Below are 16,540 nucleotides of genomic sequence, written 5' to 3'. Positions count from 1 at the left end.
TATATATATATATATATATATATATACAGAAAGTCAGTGAAAAACATAACATTTATTCTGATCTTTCGGCCGGGGACCGGCCTTTATCAAAGATGACATTATGACATTGCGTTGGGGTTGAAGTAGAGATTCTCACAATACAGACACAGATGCACACACCGTCGCGATTCATTGGAACGGGACAAGGGGAGGACACTGTGTATGTCAGTATGTATGTCTCTCACTTTCTTTTTTTGCTGTGGTTGTTCTGGCCCCTCCCCTTGTCCCGTTCCAACGAATCTCAACGGTGTGTGCATCTGTGTCTGTATTGCGAGAATCTGTACTTCAGCCCCAACGCAATGTCATAATGTCATCTTTGATAAAGGCCGGTCCCCGGCCAAAAGCTCAGAATAAATGTTATGTTTTTCACTCTGACTTTCTCTCATATATTTTAACTGATAGCCAGGAATATTCTTTCAAAATATATATATATATATATATTATATATATATATATATATATATATCGGGATATCGAGTGTCATATTACTGTTCAAACTAACCTCTGGTTTGCTTAACAGTAACACATTTTTAAAATTCATTTCCTGGTGCTCAAAACAGCACTACAAATTTTGCATTGTATATAATTTCATCATGCCATTTGCATAAAGTTCATACCTGCGCTGTTTATTTCTGAAATAACAAAATAATTTATTCTGCAACAAACTCTGTGTAATGTTATTCCCAAAATTTAGAACATAGGGTTCAGTTATGGCTAAAAGAAATAAGGTTGATTTTCGGTTTTGTAACCTTACTGATTATTAAAAAAAATTATATTCTGGTTTCAGCATTTTATTCCTTCACCTGCGCAACCAAATGACCAAATTGGCTGCTCTTTCTGTTCACCATAACAATAAGCAGCAGAAAGTTAGGGTTGTATGAATATTCAAAAATTTTAAATGCCATCAAATATTACATTCTTGATACTTATTATTCAGAAGTTCTTAAAATTCAACTGTGTATGAATATTCTAAACAAATTTCATATAGTATTGTTGATTTGTGAAAGCATAGAGGGTTTACTGCATTTATTTCTACCTAATCCAACAATATGTGCACAGTTCAGTGCAGAATTGCAGAATTTAGAACATAAAGAGCACTGAGTCACTGAACACTTAAGTTGTGCACAAAAGGCAGCCCTATTATAAACACTTATTCATAAATTTTTTACCATCGGCTATGCAATTGCAATGCTCCACCCAAACCATGTAGTGGGCACTAGTAGTGGCCACTCATGATGGTGCATGTTGAAGATCAGCCAAGGAATGAACACAGAACACCACCACTCCTAGATCAGACCTGGATGACAACCATCTGCTGCTCCGCTAGTTAGCCAGTGCTGCACATTGCCACTACGAACAATAAAGGTAGAAGGCCCACATGCATCAGCCACCTTCAGTAGGTGACCTGCAGACACGATTGCGTTTTTCCTGACGATACGGCGATGGAAGGCTGGCAGGGTAAGCCCACAGTTTGACTATCTCTTCTCTGGCTGAAGCCTGAGGACGTTGGCAGCTGATTCATTTTGCTGGAGGTTGCCCTAGCTGAGAGCATAATCCTCATTCAAATACAAGGTTCTAACATGTACTCCTAGCTCATGTCCTGTGCTGCCTGCCATTACCATCATCTCCAAGCACCACGACCTGAAGCGTCGCGTCCTGACCTACTTCAGCAGAATACGCCCCTGAGCCATAGATAGGTCACTTCTCTTAATGCAGCGGCTGCGTTTCCTGAAGGAGGGAGCTGCTAGCCTATATTCGTATAAAATTTTTATTTGTTGCTATCATATTCACTATTTCGCTCTCGCGGTGAAACTGTGACTCTTTTTCTAACGTGCGATGGTTTTCGATGTTGCGCGTTCGTGGAGAGCAAATGGTTCGGCTGGGCAACATGATAGCAAAGGCGTCGCACTGCTCTGGGCAACACGCGAGGATTTGACAAGCTGCAGCAGCAGAATAAGCGCAGTTCCACAGTGCATTTGTTTCATCTTTACACGTAACACTCAGGCAAGGCATATAATTGTGATTGCTGCACCTCAGGCTCAACAAAACTGATTTTTTTTCATGAAAAAAAAAAGCTTTTTCATGTTGCCGAGCATTCTTTTGGCATTTTCAGTATAATATTAATCCTTCGGTAACTATATGCCTTGCATGAAAGGTCGAATTTCAGTTTAACAAAGTTTTGCTATAACGAAGTAAATTGCCGCTTTTACCAACTTCGCTATATTGAGGTTTAACTGTTCTCTGTACTATTCAAATGGGATTAAGTCATCTTTATTTTTAAACGTGCGTACTAGAGAGTGACATCATCGAGCGACATCGTGTCTACCCATCTTGACATAAAACAAAGTTTTGTTTCATTCAGGGAATTTTAGCAAAAACACTCAGGGAAAACCTGGAAAACTCAGGGAATTTAGAAATGTCAACTCGATAGACACCCTGCTACTCTACTACCCCGGCCACTTGCAACCATTCGTCGGCAAACTCACTCATGAGTCGACTCGCTCATACTCGGATCGGGCTGCGAGTCCGGGTGAGTCCAGTTGAAGAAAATTTTAGTGAGTCTGAGTGAGTCCGGTAGAGGAAGATTTTGGCGAGTCTGAGTGAGGTCCACCCTTTATTGCCGACCTATGGTCCTGTCTACACTCAAACCTCGATATAACGAACACGGATATGATGAATTATCAGTTATAACAAAGTAGATGAAAACTAGCCTTAGTAATAGATACAGTGGTTCCAATATACGCGTATAGCAAATTTTCGGATATAGCGAAGTTATTTTCATGTGAAATGCGACTTTATTACAATGAGGTTTAAGTGTACTCATCTTCAGCATTACTATCCACCTTATATCAGCTTGCGTTTATGCTGAAGTCTATTCACACACATTTCAACGCACTAGCATTCATGCACCACCTCGGTATTTACTGATCAAAGGCATGAGTAAGGGGCCGGGTGCCATGACCTCACCCCGCAAACTCGTTCACAGGAAGTTCTTTATAGAAATACTTCGTGTGAGTCGCGTATTTCATAAAAATGTCCTCACTTGATTGAAACCGCTCATAACTCGCATTTCAAAGTACAAGAAAAACGAGCCCTTAAAAGCCATCTTCTTTCCTTCAATCATAGCAAGGGTCTCGTTCTGGCAGACTTGATGCCTTCAGGTAGTATGCGAGGGATTATTGGTCAGCTGCCTGCTCGTAAAATAGATCACGTGCTACGTGACGCCAAAAAGGCAGAAAAAGGGTGTTCCACACTCGCCGCCATGGCTGCAATCGGCGCTGCCTAACACTCCTAGGTTTAAATGCACATATATACCCTATAAAGTGGACGGGCGGATGACCGCCGCCGTAGCTCAGTGGTAGAGCATCGGACGCGTTATTCGAAGGTCGCAGGTTCGGTCCCTACCGGCGGCAAGTTATCTTTTCGTCCACTTTACTTTCTTGACATTTATATTCCAATTATTACAAATAACATCTCCTATACTGTCCTTGGCATTATTGTCTGTTAGTTCTCAATAATATTGCGTCTAACAAAGAAAAACGAGCCCTTAAAAGCCATCTTCTTTCCTTCAAGATCAAAAGGCGTATCGTAGAGCACTGATTATGTGAGATATTTTATAGGGCATTGACACCGTGATCAAAAACGCTAATTTTATGCTAACAAACTCGTGAGTCTACTCACTCAGGCCCACTCAGACTCTGGTCAAGCCGTGAGTCTGAATCTGAGTGAGTCCGGCTGCGTATATGTTGTTGAGTTGGAGTCCGAGTGAGCCCGGTTGAGAAAATTTTTAGTCCAAGTGAGCCCTCAGACCAAAATATATATTTTTGAGTGAGCTCCAATTTTTTTGCCGACCTATGCTTGCAACACCAATGTGTGTCATCAGCTCCTCCAGGGACAGTAGAGCTCACCTTCTGCCATCTCCACAGTGTGCCTGCGTGACTTCATCACTGACACCAGGCATTAGGTGAGCTCCACAAACGCACACGTGCCAGTCCCATTGCCATTGACGCCACCGCGACCTACTGGAAGTCTGCCGCGGATGCTCGGCTGCTGACCCAAAGGTCGTGGGTTCGATCCCAGCCGTGGGTGTCTCAATTCGACGGAGGCGAAATGCCCGTGTACTGTGCGATGTCAGTGCACGTTAAAAGGCGAGGTGGTCGAAATTGGGAACCCCCCGCTACGCACGTCGTCTCGTCTAACGCCCGAGTCGCTTTTACACCAGTAAACCAACCAACCAACCTGCCGATGCTGACGAAGAACTGCTACTTGTTAAACACGCTTCCGCTCTCGAAAACGTTCAGCTTTTCCTTGAAGCTTGTGCTTCAACCGCTTCGACGCTGTCGGGCTGACCAACGAAAGTGTCCTCGTGCCCGCGCCATTCCCGACTGTGCAAGTGGTGCACGAGTGAAGCAAAAAACTGGACTCGACGACCAGGCCAAACCACACGTACTACAGTACTCGCTGATTGAAACGCGAAAATTTAGGGCTAAGTAGGGTCCAGGTAGGTTCCAGGGTCTAGTTTCGTGTCGTATCGGCGTAATTTTGACTCGATCAACACTTGCACCCGAGCCCACGTGCACCTTTAGCGGCCGGTTTCACAGCGACATGACGCAGTTACAAAGCAGTCGTTATACAGTTAAAACCCGATTTAACGAATTGATGACCACGTGCGAATTATTTCGTAGATCCAGAAAGATTTTTCGGTCCTTCGATATCGAAAAATTTGACGTACACCAAAAAAGCTACGACGGCATTGGTTTTGCCGCTAGCCCACGCATGCGCATGTGAAAAATCCTCTAGAGACACGGAGGACGGCCCGGGTCCGGACGCGCATGGGGGTTCTACATGTCCGGGGCGATGCAGACCAGGTCACGTGAAGCAAGGTCACGGCGAACGAATGTTGTGATTGCGCGAGCAGGCCGAGCGAGAAAGATGCGAGGAGACGACCAGTGCTATATCTTTCGCATAAAACCATTAAATAACGAAAGCAACCACCGCCGGTCCGAAGAGCGGTACCGACTGCCGAGTCCGTTCCGTGACGAGCGTTTCTTTTCTCACAGACTCCATCCGGGTAACTTGAGATCTGGAGACTTTTCGTCCGCTTGCTCCTTGAAAATCCCTCTACGTCTGGGTACTACCTAGGCAACTGTTTATCCCTAAGAGACCCAGCCCCAGCCACTCGGCCAGACTCGGCTACTTGTTGATGGCGCGTGTTAAACTTGTCTACGAATACGAAGTTTGTGCGCGCGCGGGTGGTGATCTGCGGCCGAGGTGTGTTTACTTTCCGTCCGTTCCAGTTTTTACACCCATCGAACGCTTCGAGATTGCCCCCTGCTTTAGTTAAAGGGCCTCGCAATTTCTGAAGATGTCGATCTTGTAGACGACGAACTTTTTGCATGTGGGTACGCATTCTGAAAGGCGGAGCGCACGTGTTGCGTCCGGGACGCGTGTTCACAGTGAATGCGCTGCGGGCTCAGCGATACTGTCTCCCCGAGTGACAATCCACGTATGCTGGCGAAGTGAGAGTCAAGTGCGCTCCGTGAGCGACACCCTGGACGGTACTCTAGCAACTGTTAATCGTTACGTCTGGGCGTAACGCTAGACACCGCCTTTACATCGCGTTTGAGCCCTATGGGTATTAAATTTATGAACAGCGATGGCCGCCTTCTTCAGCTTGAGTAAAAGACCCAATCATGATCAAGAAATTCGATGTGGATCAGGCCCGATTGTGATCGAAAGGGGTTGTGCGACACCGGTATTATGTTTTTCACCGCTTGTCTGAAAAGGCTGAGTGAGGAAATCGGTGTCATATTCTCAAAACGCTGCCTAATGCATCCAGCAAAGCTGCTATTGCCGTGGCAGTGAAATCATGCCAGCTAGACATGTATTCAAATGTGCATGGTCATTCTTTTAGAACTGACCTGTTTCATTGGGCTGTAGTTTTCCTGCAAATTATTCAATTTTAATGCAGCTTACGGTCAAAGATTCAGGAAGGATGAAAATTTACTGGCTCGTCCCATTTTTTTATGTGCAATGCAAAAGAAAAAGAATAAGTAAGAAATAAGGAAAAGTGCGAAAAAACTCTGAATGTCACGCTGCATGCCACACACGACTCGTAAAGGTTTGTAAAAGTTATAAATCACTTGCCCTACCGCAGGTGTTGAAATGACCACCCTGCATGATCACACACTTTTTGATGCATTTATTAGCATGCACAAATTTTAATGGACAAGTGGCATCGGTATTGCAAATTATTTGACACCATGATGCTGTCACCACATGCCCTAACTAGGACTTTTATATTTTTCATATTAGTGTAACGTAAAAGTTGCCCATGCAGACTTGCAGGGAGTACTGAAAAACCCAAACGACGTTACAGACAAGCACAAGCAAGGTTTGGGGCTTTGCGTAGGCAGAGTTGCTTTGGGGAACGCAACATATAAATCTGCAAGAATTGGCCACACACCCAACAGCCAGTATCAAGCATGCGCTTTACCTTTCCAGTGAGTTCGTAAAAACTTGCTTCGCAATAGGTAAGCAGATATAAACACATCACAAAATGGAGTAGAAGTTTTGTTTTATCTGTTACTGCAGGCCTTGAGCCCAGAACAGCAGGGCAAATGAACAGAAGTAGTTATATATGATACTTAAGTTCCTGTGTAGTGACGCCCTATTTCAAGTATCAAGAATTGCCAACTCACCCAATCAGCCATTCTGTTAGGTATATGTGGATGTGTGTGCATGTGTGTTGTGTGTGTGTGTAAATAAGTAATGAACATAGAAAAAAAATAGTTGGTTTAATAAACACATGAAGCACAAGGCTAACGAATACACAATAAGAATAAACAATGATCAATAAAAACATATCATTCACATGCACCAACATCATAAACAAATGTACGACATGGAACCATACAGGTGTATTACAGTTCAAGATTCATAGTTCTCATTCTCTTTGTGGACTGGTGGTAGTTCGTCCCAGTCATTTGATCATTGAAAAAAAAAGTGTTTAAATGTCTTAGTGATCTCATTCATCTGATAGCTACAGGGTATAGATATGTAAAATGAAGCGATCATAGGCTAGTGAGTGCAATCCTTGCCCCCAGTTTGAAGAACACACACAAAAAAATAACCACTAATGCATAGGCCAACCCAGGTATAGCCAGGAAAAAACAGAATACTTTAGAATTCCCCTAGAAAACAAATACGACACCTTAGAACAAGAAGAAACAAAAGACATAGAGGAAACCACAACTAGACCGATTTCTGAATCTGTAGTCGAAGTTGGAGGTAAAGCATCAATGCAAGAAGTAAGCAACATCTCTTGAACCACAAAAGACTGGATAAAGAAAAAACAGATAAGTGGGTGGGCATAGATAAATAGAATTTGCTTAGCTATTAAAGCTATCAATAAATATAAGCCCAGTGACATATGGAATTATGATATCAAAGAGCAGTGAAAAAGGTGATGGCATCGAAACAGCTACCAGGCAACTCTATAGGAAAGACCGAAATGCATGCAGTGAAAGATAAGCATGGCAATATTAATGGTAAACTGAATGAGTGCATCACTTGTTACACCACTAAAACAAGATAATTTATGAGCTCGTGGCAATTTCTATTCAGGCCACATGGTTTTGAGAACACTGAAGAACTTATAGTTTTTGGTGCAAAGTTAAAAAAAGCAATTTGTACCATTCTTTTCCCTCTTAATAACATACTGCCATGAAACCAAGGCGAGTAAAAGTCCTTGATTACTTTATCAATAAAAACTGATTCAGTGTTTCAGATTAGCAAGCCTTTAATGTTGAAGTAAGGCCCGTATTCTGAAATGCTCCTTGCCTCAGCGAGGAGGCCATAACTGCTTCAGGACGCCTTGCCATGTATTCTATAACGCTTCTTACCAAGGTTCCCTCACTGAGGCCTTCCTTGGTGCTCTCTTGAGTTAAGGTAGCACTAGGGCAACCTTCGTGCCTCCTTACCTCGCACTAAAAGGGTGCTTCTCTGAAGTACTTTGTCAGTGACACTGTGTCCGATCTTTTTTTTTTTTTTTTCGATCGATTCCTTGTACTTCTGCACGAGCTCTGTAATTATATCCTTCCCATTGCCGATCAAAAATTGCTTGTCGGGCATGTTTTTTAATGTGCGGCTGAACAGCGGCCAAAATTTTTCATTAAGGTGGTGCAGCACGAAGAGGACAGGGTACACAGAGACGACGAAGATGGAATGCTTACTGCCAACTCATGCTTCGCACCTCAAAGGGTTAAACATTCTTTAGCGAGACCCGTATTACACCTTTGAATGCGTACCACCCTGTGTTTGTGACATCATATACTACGTCCTACCTTCCCGTGCAGGCAGTCAAAAACAAATGGTGATCCTCCTGCACACAAATCTTTATTGCAGTCACCGCTGTCCAAAAGCTGTCGAAGCTCACTGAAGTGTCAAATGAAAAAGAACCACATGTCCTGCATGGTTTCCTACTTCTCATTCGGGCTGGCTATCACAGGAAAATATTAGCAACTGTCTTAAAACGGGTGAAATTCAGTGAAAACAGCTCTCAATAGCACAAAATAAACTTCATACCAGTAAGCACACATAAAGTGAGAACAGCTAAGATGCAAGCATTTATGACAAGAGAAATCAACAAGAAAGGGGACATGGTGAGAAAAAAATTTCCACACTCCATTAACATTGGTCCTTGCCTTATTAACTGAAACGTCATGCTTCCTTGTTTAGAGGGTACAGGTATATGTGGCTTTGTTGGTATGTGGGCAGCTGCAATTTGAAAACAACTACATTTTTCCACTTGTGTGAATGCAAAAAAAATGCTGAAAGTACACGGTAAACCATTCATGTGTGTCACTTTGTGAACCATTAAAGCAGCACATGCAGAATCGGCAACAGACAGGCAGGTACACTCTTGCGACAGAGCATCGCAAAAGCAAAGGTCAAGGGATGAAGCAACACAATAGTCAAAGGTCACAGGTTCTCAGTCAGGAAACAAACCAAACAACACAAGTGACATTTCCATTTCTGTTGTTTTGATGTCAAGTACAAGAGCAACACATGAAAAAAAAAACTAATTTCAGTATAACAAAGGAGCAAGCATTTGCAGCTACAAATGTTGGTTGTGTGCATTTGCTCTAGTCTGCAAATGGCAGTTGTAGGTAGAAGAAACTGCAGTAGCAATTGAAGGGGTGCATTCGTGGAATGGTGAAAGTTCCAGTGCTGGGCTGAACTGAACCAAATGAACTAAGTATCCCATGCCTATAGAAGTGTGTCACCCATCTAGAAGCTAAATGTACCATCTAATCTAATAATGGTGCATTTAACTTCACATTTTACATTAAGCCAGTTATAAAGTCTCATGACCAAAGGAAAACTTGTCTTAAAAAGGTGCACCTTTACCAACCACCAACTGTAGAAACAAAGTTGCAGGTGCATTCACACCACTGATACACCCGTGCGACAACATGAATGAAAGCAGTCATGCTGCTTCTCAAAACATTTCGCTTCTCTTTATTTACTCACCATGTAGACGTATCCTTGTCATTGTATGTCCAAATATTGAACACTAGCAATGTGATGTAACCAGCAGTTGCAATTATTTCTTATTACCACCTGACGTCTAAGGATCCTGCTCGGCTCTTTTTTTATAGAAGCATGGACACTTTCATTACTTTGAGTGCACGTGCCCTAGATTTTTAGCATCAACTATATTAAAACTCAATCACATGCGCGGGCAGAATAGCTATTGCAAGTAATACCGGTGACACGCAGGCACTTTTGATCGCAGTCAAGGTTGACCCGGACCGGATTTCTTGATCGCGATCATCAATCATTGCTGCTGCTCGGTCCAGACTAATCCGGATCGAGTTTGACGCAGACATCAGTCAAATCGCGATCTAGGAGCCAGGTATCGATGCGCAGATCGCAATTAAACAATTAGAAATGACCATGTAGGTACACCTGATCCGGATCGAGCCCAATCCCGATCGGTCGTGATCGCGATCAATTAATTGCCCGCGATCAGCGAAGTGCTTTCGTTCATGCCAATTTCCAAAAACGCACAATATTCTCAGCTACACTGATAATGGCAAAGAAAACTCATCTCGAGGCGTTCGACGGGATTAAAGACAAGGACGGACGGTAAGTGACAGCGCGACTACATGGGATAGAACACTGTAGATCATACACACCCGGCGAGCACGGACGCGCCGTCCGCCACCAACGTCCCAACGTCAACAACAAAAAGGACGGTAAGTGACAGCGCGACTATGGTGGCTACAATAGCGCGACAGGGCTACATGGGATAGAACACTGTAGATCGTACACACCCGGCGAGCACGGACGCGCCGTCCGCCACCAACGTCCCAACGTCAACAACAAAAACCTCGCGCGCCAACCCGCAAACGACACAGCAAAGCTCTCCTAGGGATAAAAAGAGCATTGCACGTGTTCCTAGGTAGTACCCAGACATAGGGAGATCTTCAAGAAGCAAACGGGGAAAATATCCCCAGATGCAAGTTACCCGGATGGAGTCTGTGAGAAAAGAAACGCTCGTCGTTCCGTGCATGTGTTCGGCGTGCAGCCTCGTCAAAATAAAGCTAGCGCCGTGACTATGGTGAAGGGGACGCTCGAAGAAATATCGGTCTGCCCGAAATAAGGAAATCGCTTAAAATTCGTTATATTATTATTTTTGGCGGCCAGTTAGTTCGTTAATTCGGTTGATAACACTGAACCATATGGGTGGCTGCGGGGAATGAAAATTTTTGTAAAATCGGATTTCGTTAGATCGAGTTTCAAATACTGTACTAAAAGCGTTGAATACCATGATTATTCAGTAGTGTACACCTGCCAGCGCGCCGTGCGGTGCGTTGGCGACTTGTTCGGTTTGACACGATATGTAACCACCCGCGCGACCTAATCACCGGCTCGTCCCAACGTTAACTTCGATAACCGCATATCCTTTGCAGCAAGTTGGGCTAGTTCGTTGACGTTCATTCCGCAATGGTTTCAACTGCGCTAAAACAATTGGACATCAAAGTAGGAGAACACTGCGCACGAGCTGTCTTCTCTTCCTTTGTTGTCCTTGTTTTAATTAGCACAGTTAAAACCATTACAGAATCATCTTTCTCACCAGGATGCTCAGTTTACCATACGCGCGTCGGCTTTTCAACTCGACTCGTAATCTTTGCGATCGCAAACAGCAGGATCGACGACTCTTCCAGAGCAGGCTGGCGAGAATTCTGTTGACAGTGTAAATGCCACGTTTAAAGAGACAGGAGGTGCAAACACGGACACAAGAGAGAAGTAAAATAAGAAACCACGAACACCGACTAACAACTGAACAGGCGCACAGCGGCGGAAAATGAAGACACAAAACTTATCTGCGCATGTCCAGGCATGCGGATACCTACCAACTATAGCTCAGCTCTTTGTTATTGTAAATGCCACAGCATACTTTCTTTATATGTAAGCGTTCTGTTTGCGGTCATTGTAGGCCAAGAGCGCGGCAACGAGAAAGCGAAACTTTGAGTTCTTCGTACGATATATGTACGAACGTCCCAGCTGCAACTGCAAGAGAAAACTGTCTCTAGTGCTCAGAGGGACATGCATGGGCCAACAGACAATTAGCGCCATCACGTAGAGGATTTGTGGGTTTTATTTGAATTTGGAGGTACGTGGCACTATGAGCACAAGTTGTTTTCCTTGTTTTTTTCTCCCGGTAGTCGCCCTTGACGTGCGTGTTCGGTTGCTCACTCGGCAAGAATGAGACGTCTAGCGAGTACAAATTCCTGCAATGCAGATCGTGTGCGATTTGACTTGAGAATGAGCCATTGTTTTTAGCTACCAGCAAATATATGCTGAACGTTACGTGATGAGAATCTGTTGCTAGGCCTGTTGGTACATACTTGGCAGAAACTAGAAAAGAAAGAAAAAACAATTTCACCATCTTTCACTAAAGGGAACCATGTGGGGATGCGAAGGAGCGCATGGGTCGACTTAAAGTTCCGTTCATCGCGGGCACCCCCCACGAAACACAAAACCTCTAAAAAACTTCTTGAAACGACTAAAAAGGTATGCAGACATCTAGGTATATTATGCAACGTTGAATAAACGTTTTTCACAAGAAGTTTTTTAGAAGACGTTGAAAAAACGTTTTTTACAGGAAGTCTTTTTAAAACGTTTAGTGAACATTTTTTTTCTAGAGCTTTTGCCATTAAAATGCGCACATATGAACTTCGGTCGCTCGTATACGTTCGTAATCGCAAATATTGGTCGCCTGAACCGCATGCGCAATAAAAAGAAAGGGTAGCGGGTTTATATTTCTCCCCATTTTAACATGTGAAGATCGGTAAACCAAATTTTCCCATCTTTTAGCCCACCATGCACGTGAAGGATACAAAATCATTCGCCGAACATCGATCACCATCGCTTAATTGATGAAATAAAATGTGATACAATGTATGGGCAGTATGGGGACCGAGAGTGCCCCCGGACCCTTCGAGCGTCATCTCCAGTTCGTTCGCGCGCAGACTGCTTGCCGAGGCGCGCTCCTAGCGAGGGCGGAAGAAAAGCGTCTTTTCCTCACCCTCCCGCCGTCGAGAGGCGAGACATGGCCTCAGAGATAGCGGGCGCGTCCCCCCCCCCCCCCCATCTCGGAGGCCATGGTCGAGACATGTCGCCATCCACGGTCGCCATTGGTCGCCACACACTTCGTCATTCTACGTCATCGTGTCGTGCCCTCTCATTGGCCGCCCGTGACGCCGCTCTGGCGCTCTCGCTCTTATCTCGCTCTCTTTTACAGTGTTCTCTCTTTCCACCGAAGCCGCCGACCCAGCCGACCCGCCGACGATAACTGCGCAGCATAGTTTCAAGCGTTTCAAGTTGAATATCCTTTCTCCGTCTTTTCGGAATGTGCTTCTTGTTCGTCCTGCTATTTTTTCGTGTCAAAACTCCAGGACCTCATTGTCTTCCAGACACCCAACAGACGTAAGTGTCATTTTCAGCTTTCCGCGCGAAAGGGTCTGCCATGGAAAGAAAAAAGAAAGCTATCGGCTCCCTATCGCGTCGGCAAAAACATCGCCGACTTCATGCTGCAATTGAGCCGCTTTTTCGCCAGACCGCCTCGATGCAAAATAATGAAAGCTAGTAACTTTTCAGCACAAAACTCAACTACTGAAAGCGTAGATAATGCCTGCCTGGTTACAATCTGTGTTGAGGGTGATGAATGTGGAAGTGCGTCACCTGAACCCGCCGACAGGTCACCTGTGCCAGCTCATGCCCGTGTTCAAGTAACTTTGCTGTGAGGCCTTAGAAGGATGTGCAGAAGGCGTCAAAACATATGTTTCGAAAATGTTCCGAATTGTCATAATTTTTGAAAGACATATATAGGGTAAGCTGTTGCACGCACATGCTTGGCTGACTTCATTGTGCCATTTGCGTGCAGGATGAAAATAAAGTTCTGAGTATTGCCGAAACCACGACACGATTATGATGGCCACCGTTGTGGAGGAACTCGTTGATTTTGCTTACCCGGGATTCTGAAACATATCAACTGTTCAGCTGCACTTTCCTTTGGCTGTTACTTTCTACTGTTAACTAGGTTTTGCTGTTGTGCTTGTGTGTATCTGTGGTTGAAATTTCTAAAGTATCTTGTTTTCTGTACTCATAAGTGACCTCAACACACTTGGTAAAAATTTTTAGCACATAAGCAACACAAAGCCGAAAAGGGACAATCTGTGCACTAAGTTTAAAAAAAATGGTTTATTGCACACGAGGCACTTGTAGACAATGGGGTGGTGCCCTCAAACTTAACCAGGGTGCCATGCAGAGAGATGTCTTCTTCCGCTTTATTTTAGCAAAATATACGGCATACTGATCACTTCGCGAACTACTCCATGTTCAAGAAAGTCAGTGCTTCATTCGAGAAGGACAGTCGAGGAGTGCTAACAAAATTGATACCCCCTATTGCAATTTTTGCAGCTTCTATTATCAACTTCGTTAGTTCAACTCTATTAGCTGATAAAACATTTGTGTTCTGAAAGAAAGGTTCCCACTCACATGCTCTACACTGTAACGCCAGACATCCATCGTGTTTACAAGATTACAATGCTGTCTTATAAATGCCATTGTATGTACCACAACTAGGCAGGACAACAGAAAGGAACAGACGAACACTGTTGTCCTGTCTAGTTGCGCTACTTACGATGGTATTTACTATGTCGAGACACTAACTCACCCAACATTCGCTCGCCTCTTTTAAAAATGCTCTCTTAACCTATCATTCCTGCAGTGGCCCATTTCCCGGCATACTGCTTACCGCATGAAAGAGGTATCTGATAAATGACAGCTTCTCTGCATTCCAGGAACTGTGTCCTATGTTGTTTCTTGCAGGCAGTCGTCGTCTTTGGTGCTTGAGTGCTGATTCTGCAAATCGATTTCAGCTTGCATCGAGCTGAAAAACTACTTGCACATTAGCACGTGATGCCAACCTTTTTATTCTGTACTTGAATAGCGCAACAACTCAACGGAACACATAGCACATTGGAAAGATTCACACACAACACGTCACTCAAACAAAGGTGTTAGTCGCAGAGGTCCCGATTAGGAAGTACCACTCCATTGCTCTAGTCTGCCATTCCAACAGTGATGTTGCTCAAAAAGGAATAGCTGTTGTGCCACACTTACACGAAATCTTGCACTACATCATAAGGTTGATGTCACTTGCTAATGTACAAATAGTTTTTACGCTCCATGAAAGCTGAAATCGATTTGCAGAATTAGCAACCAAGCATCGAAGAAGACAACTGCTTGCCAGAAACGACATAGAATGCGGTTTGTGGAATGTGGAGAAACTGTCGCTTATCAGATACCTCTTTCCTACAGTAAGCAGTATGTCGTGTAAACAAGCAGCTGCATGAATGATAGGTTAATAGAGCATTGTAATCTTGTAAATAAAGCCAATGATGGGTGGCTTGCATTGTCCTGTAGAGCGTGTGGGTGTGAACCTTTCTAGCAGAACTCAAAGGTTTTATCAACCAATAGAGCTTAACTAACGAGATTGATAATACTATAAGCTGCCAAAATCGCAAATATCCGTACCACTTGTGTTAGTACTCTGTCCCTGTCCTTGTCAGATAAAGAATAGACTTTCTGGAATGTGCAGTAGTCTGTGAGTTTATGAGTGTTATGTATATCTAAAAATGAAATGGAAAAAGACAAATCTCGGTGCATTGCGTCTTGGTGCAGTGTGAGTGCCCCGGCATTGTGCAACCGTTTGCCTCGTGTGCAATAAACCATTCTACTGAAAGTTAGTGCACATGTTGTGTCTCCATTTTTGTTCTTGTGTTGGTTATGCGAAAAAATTCTTTGCATGTGCTACCAACTAGGGCGAATTTTTCCCTAAACCAATGTCGCCCTGTGCTACGGTGTTTGTTGTTGTTTAACCAAACTAGCTTCTTGTTTCGTTTTATTTGTTTCTTGGTTATGCTGGTGTAGGTGCATGCTTGACTGAAACATGTTCCTGGCTCATCGTGCCTTTTGTGTGCAGGCTGAAATTAGAATTCCAGGTATTCCCAAAACCACGATATTATTGACACACACCATTGTAGAGGAACTCTAAATTTTGCCTACTCAAGATTCTTTAACATATCTAAATTTACTTCATTGAGACAAAATAAGCCATTGAACTGCTCCTATTGGCGTTTACAAATGTTCGATGATTTAGCAAAGTATTGCTGCTGTGCTCGTGTGTTTGCCAAGACAGCCTTCCGATTTTTGTTGTGCTGATACATGTCTGATTTGAGACACGTTGTACTTTACTGTGCCTTTTTCGTGCAGGTTCTTGAACAAAGTCATCAATTCCATTGCTCCAGCCTATGTCAAGTGGCCAACATATTGTTTGGAATTGCTACAATAAAGGTTATGCATGATAACGACATTTGTTGGAATTTCGCATTTACTTTTGGAAGCGTGGTATAACGTATTCCATAAAACACAAGTAATGAAAATGGCCCGACATCAAAATGCTTAGATGTGTTGAGAACAATGAATTAAGGCAATGTCATGTCTGAATAAATAGGGCTAACCAATTCTTTGGCCAGAACACCAATTTTGCTGAGATAAAAAATTCTTGAACACAGGGTGTCGCCGGAGCCGCTTCGATTAAGCGGACTTTTCTTCAAGGCTGGAACTTGAAGACAAGTTAGTTTGTCAAAATGTTGGCTCCAGCAACACGCTAGTCAATTCGTTGTATCATGCCAGTGTTTTGCTATCACGTTTTAGCTGTTCACTGTCAAGCGTAATAGGTAAAGGGATGCCTGCGTAATATGGCGTCACATTAATTTCTCGAGCTACTCTAGCGAGCAGGATTGATAATTCAAAAAAGGCAGAAGTTGAGGGGAAGATGGAAGCTTGAAGAGATGACAAATTCTTCGACAAGGTGTGTCGCTGGAGTCAGCGCTTCGACAAGCAAACTTGTCTTCTTCAAAGC

At 43.7% G+C, this 16,540-nt stretch overlaps 1 long non-coding RNA gene across 1 annotated transcript; it reads left to right on the top strand.

Annotated features, from left to right (window-relative positions):
• The first annotated feature begins 12,868 nt into the window (after positions 1 to 12,868).
• LOC125756899 (uncharacterized) lies at positions 12,869 to 15,988 on the top strand. Its single transcript, XR_007414857.1, has 2 exons — positions 12,869 to 13,038; positions 15,889 to 15,988. It is a non-coding gene; the product is annotated as an uncharacterized LOC125756899 (long non-coding RNA).
• Positions 15,989 to 16,540: the final 552 nt, after the last annotated feature.

Source organism: Rhipicephalus sanguineus, chromosome 1, assembly GCF_013339695.2.
Source record: "Rhipicephalus sanguineus isolate Rsan-2018 chromosome 1, BIME_Rsan_1.4, whole genome shotgun sequence".
Classification (NCBI taxonomy): domain Eukaryota; kingdom Metazoa; phylum Arthropoda; class Arachnida; order Ixodida; family Ixodidae; genus Rhipicephalus; species Rhipicephalus sanguineus.
This window is presented reverse-complemented; position numbering and strand designations above follow the sequence as displayed.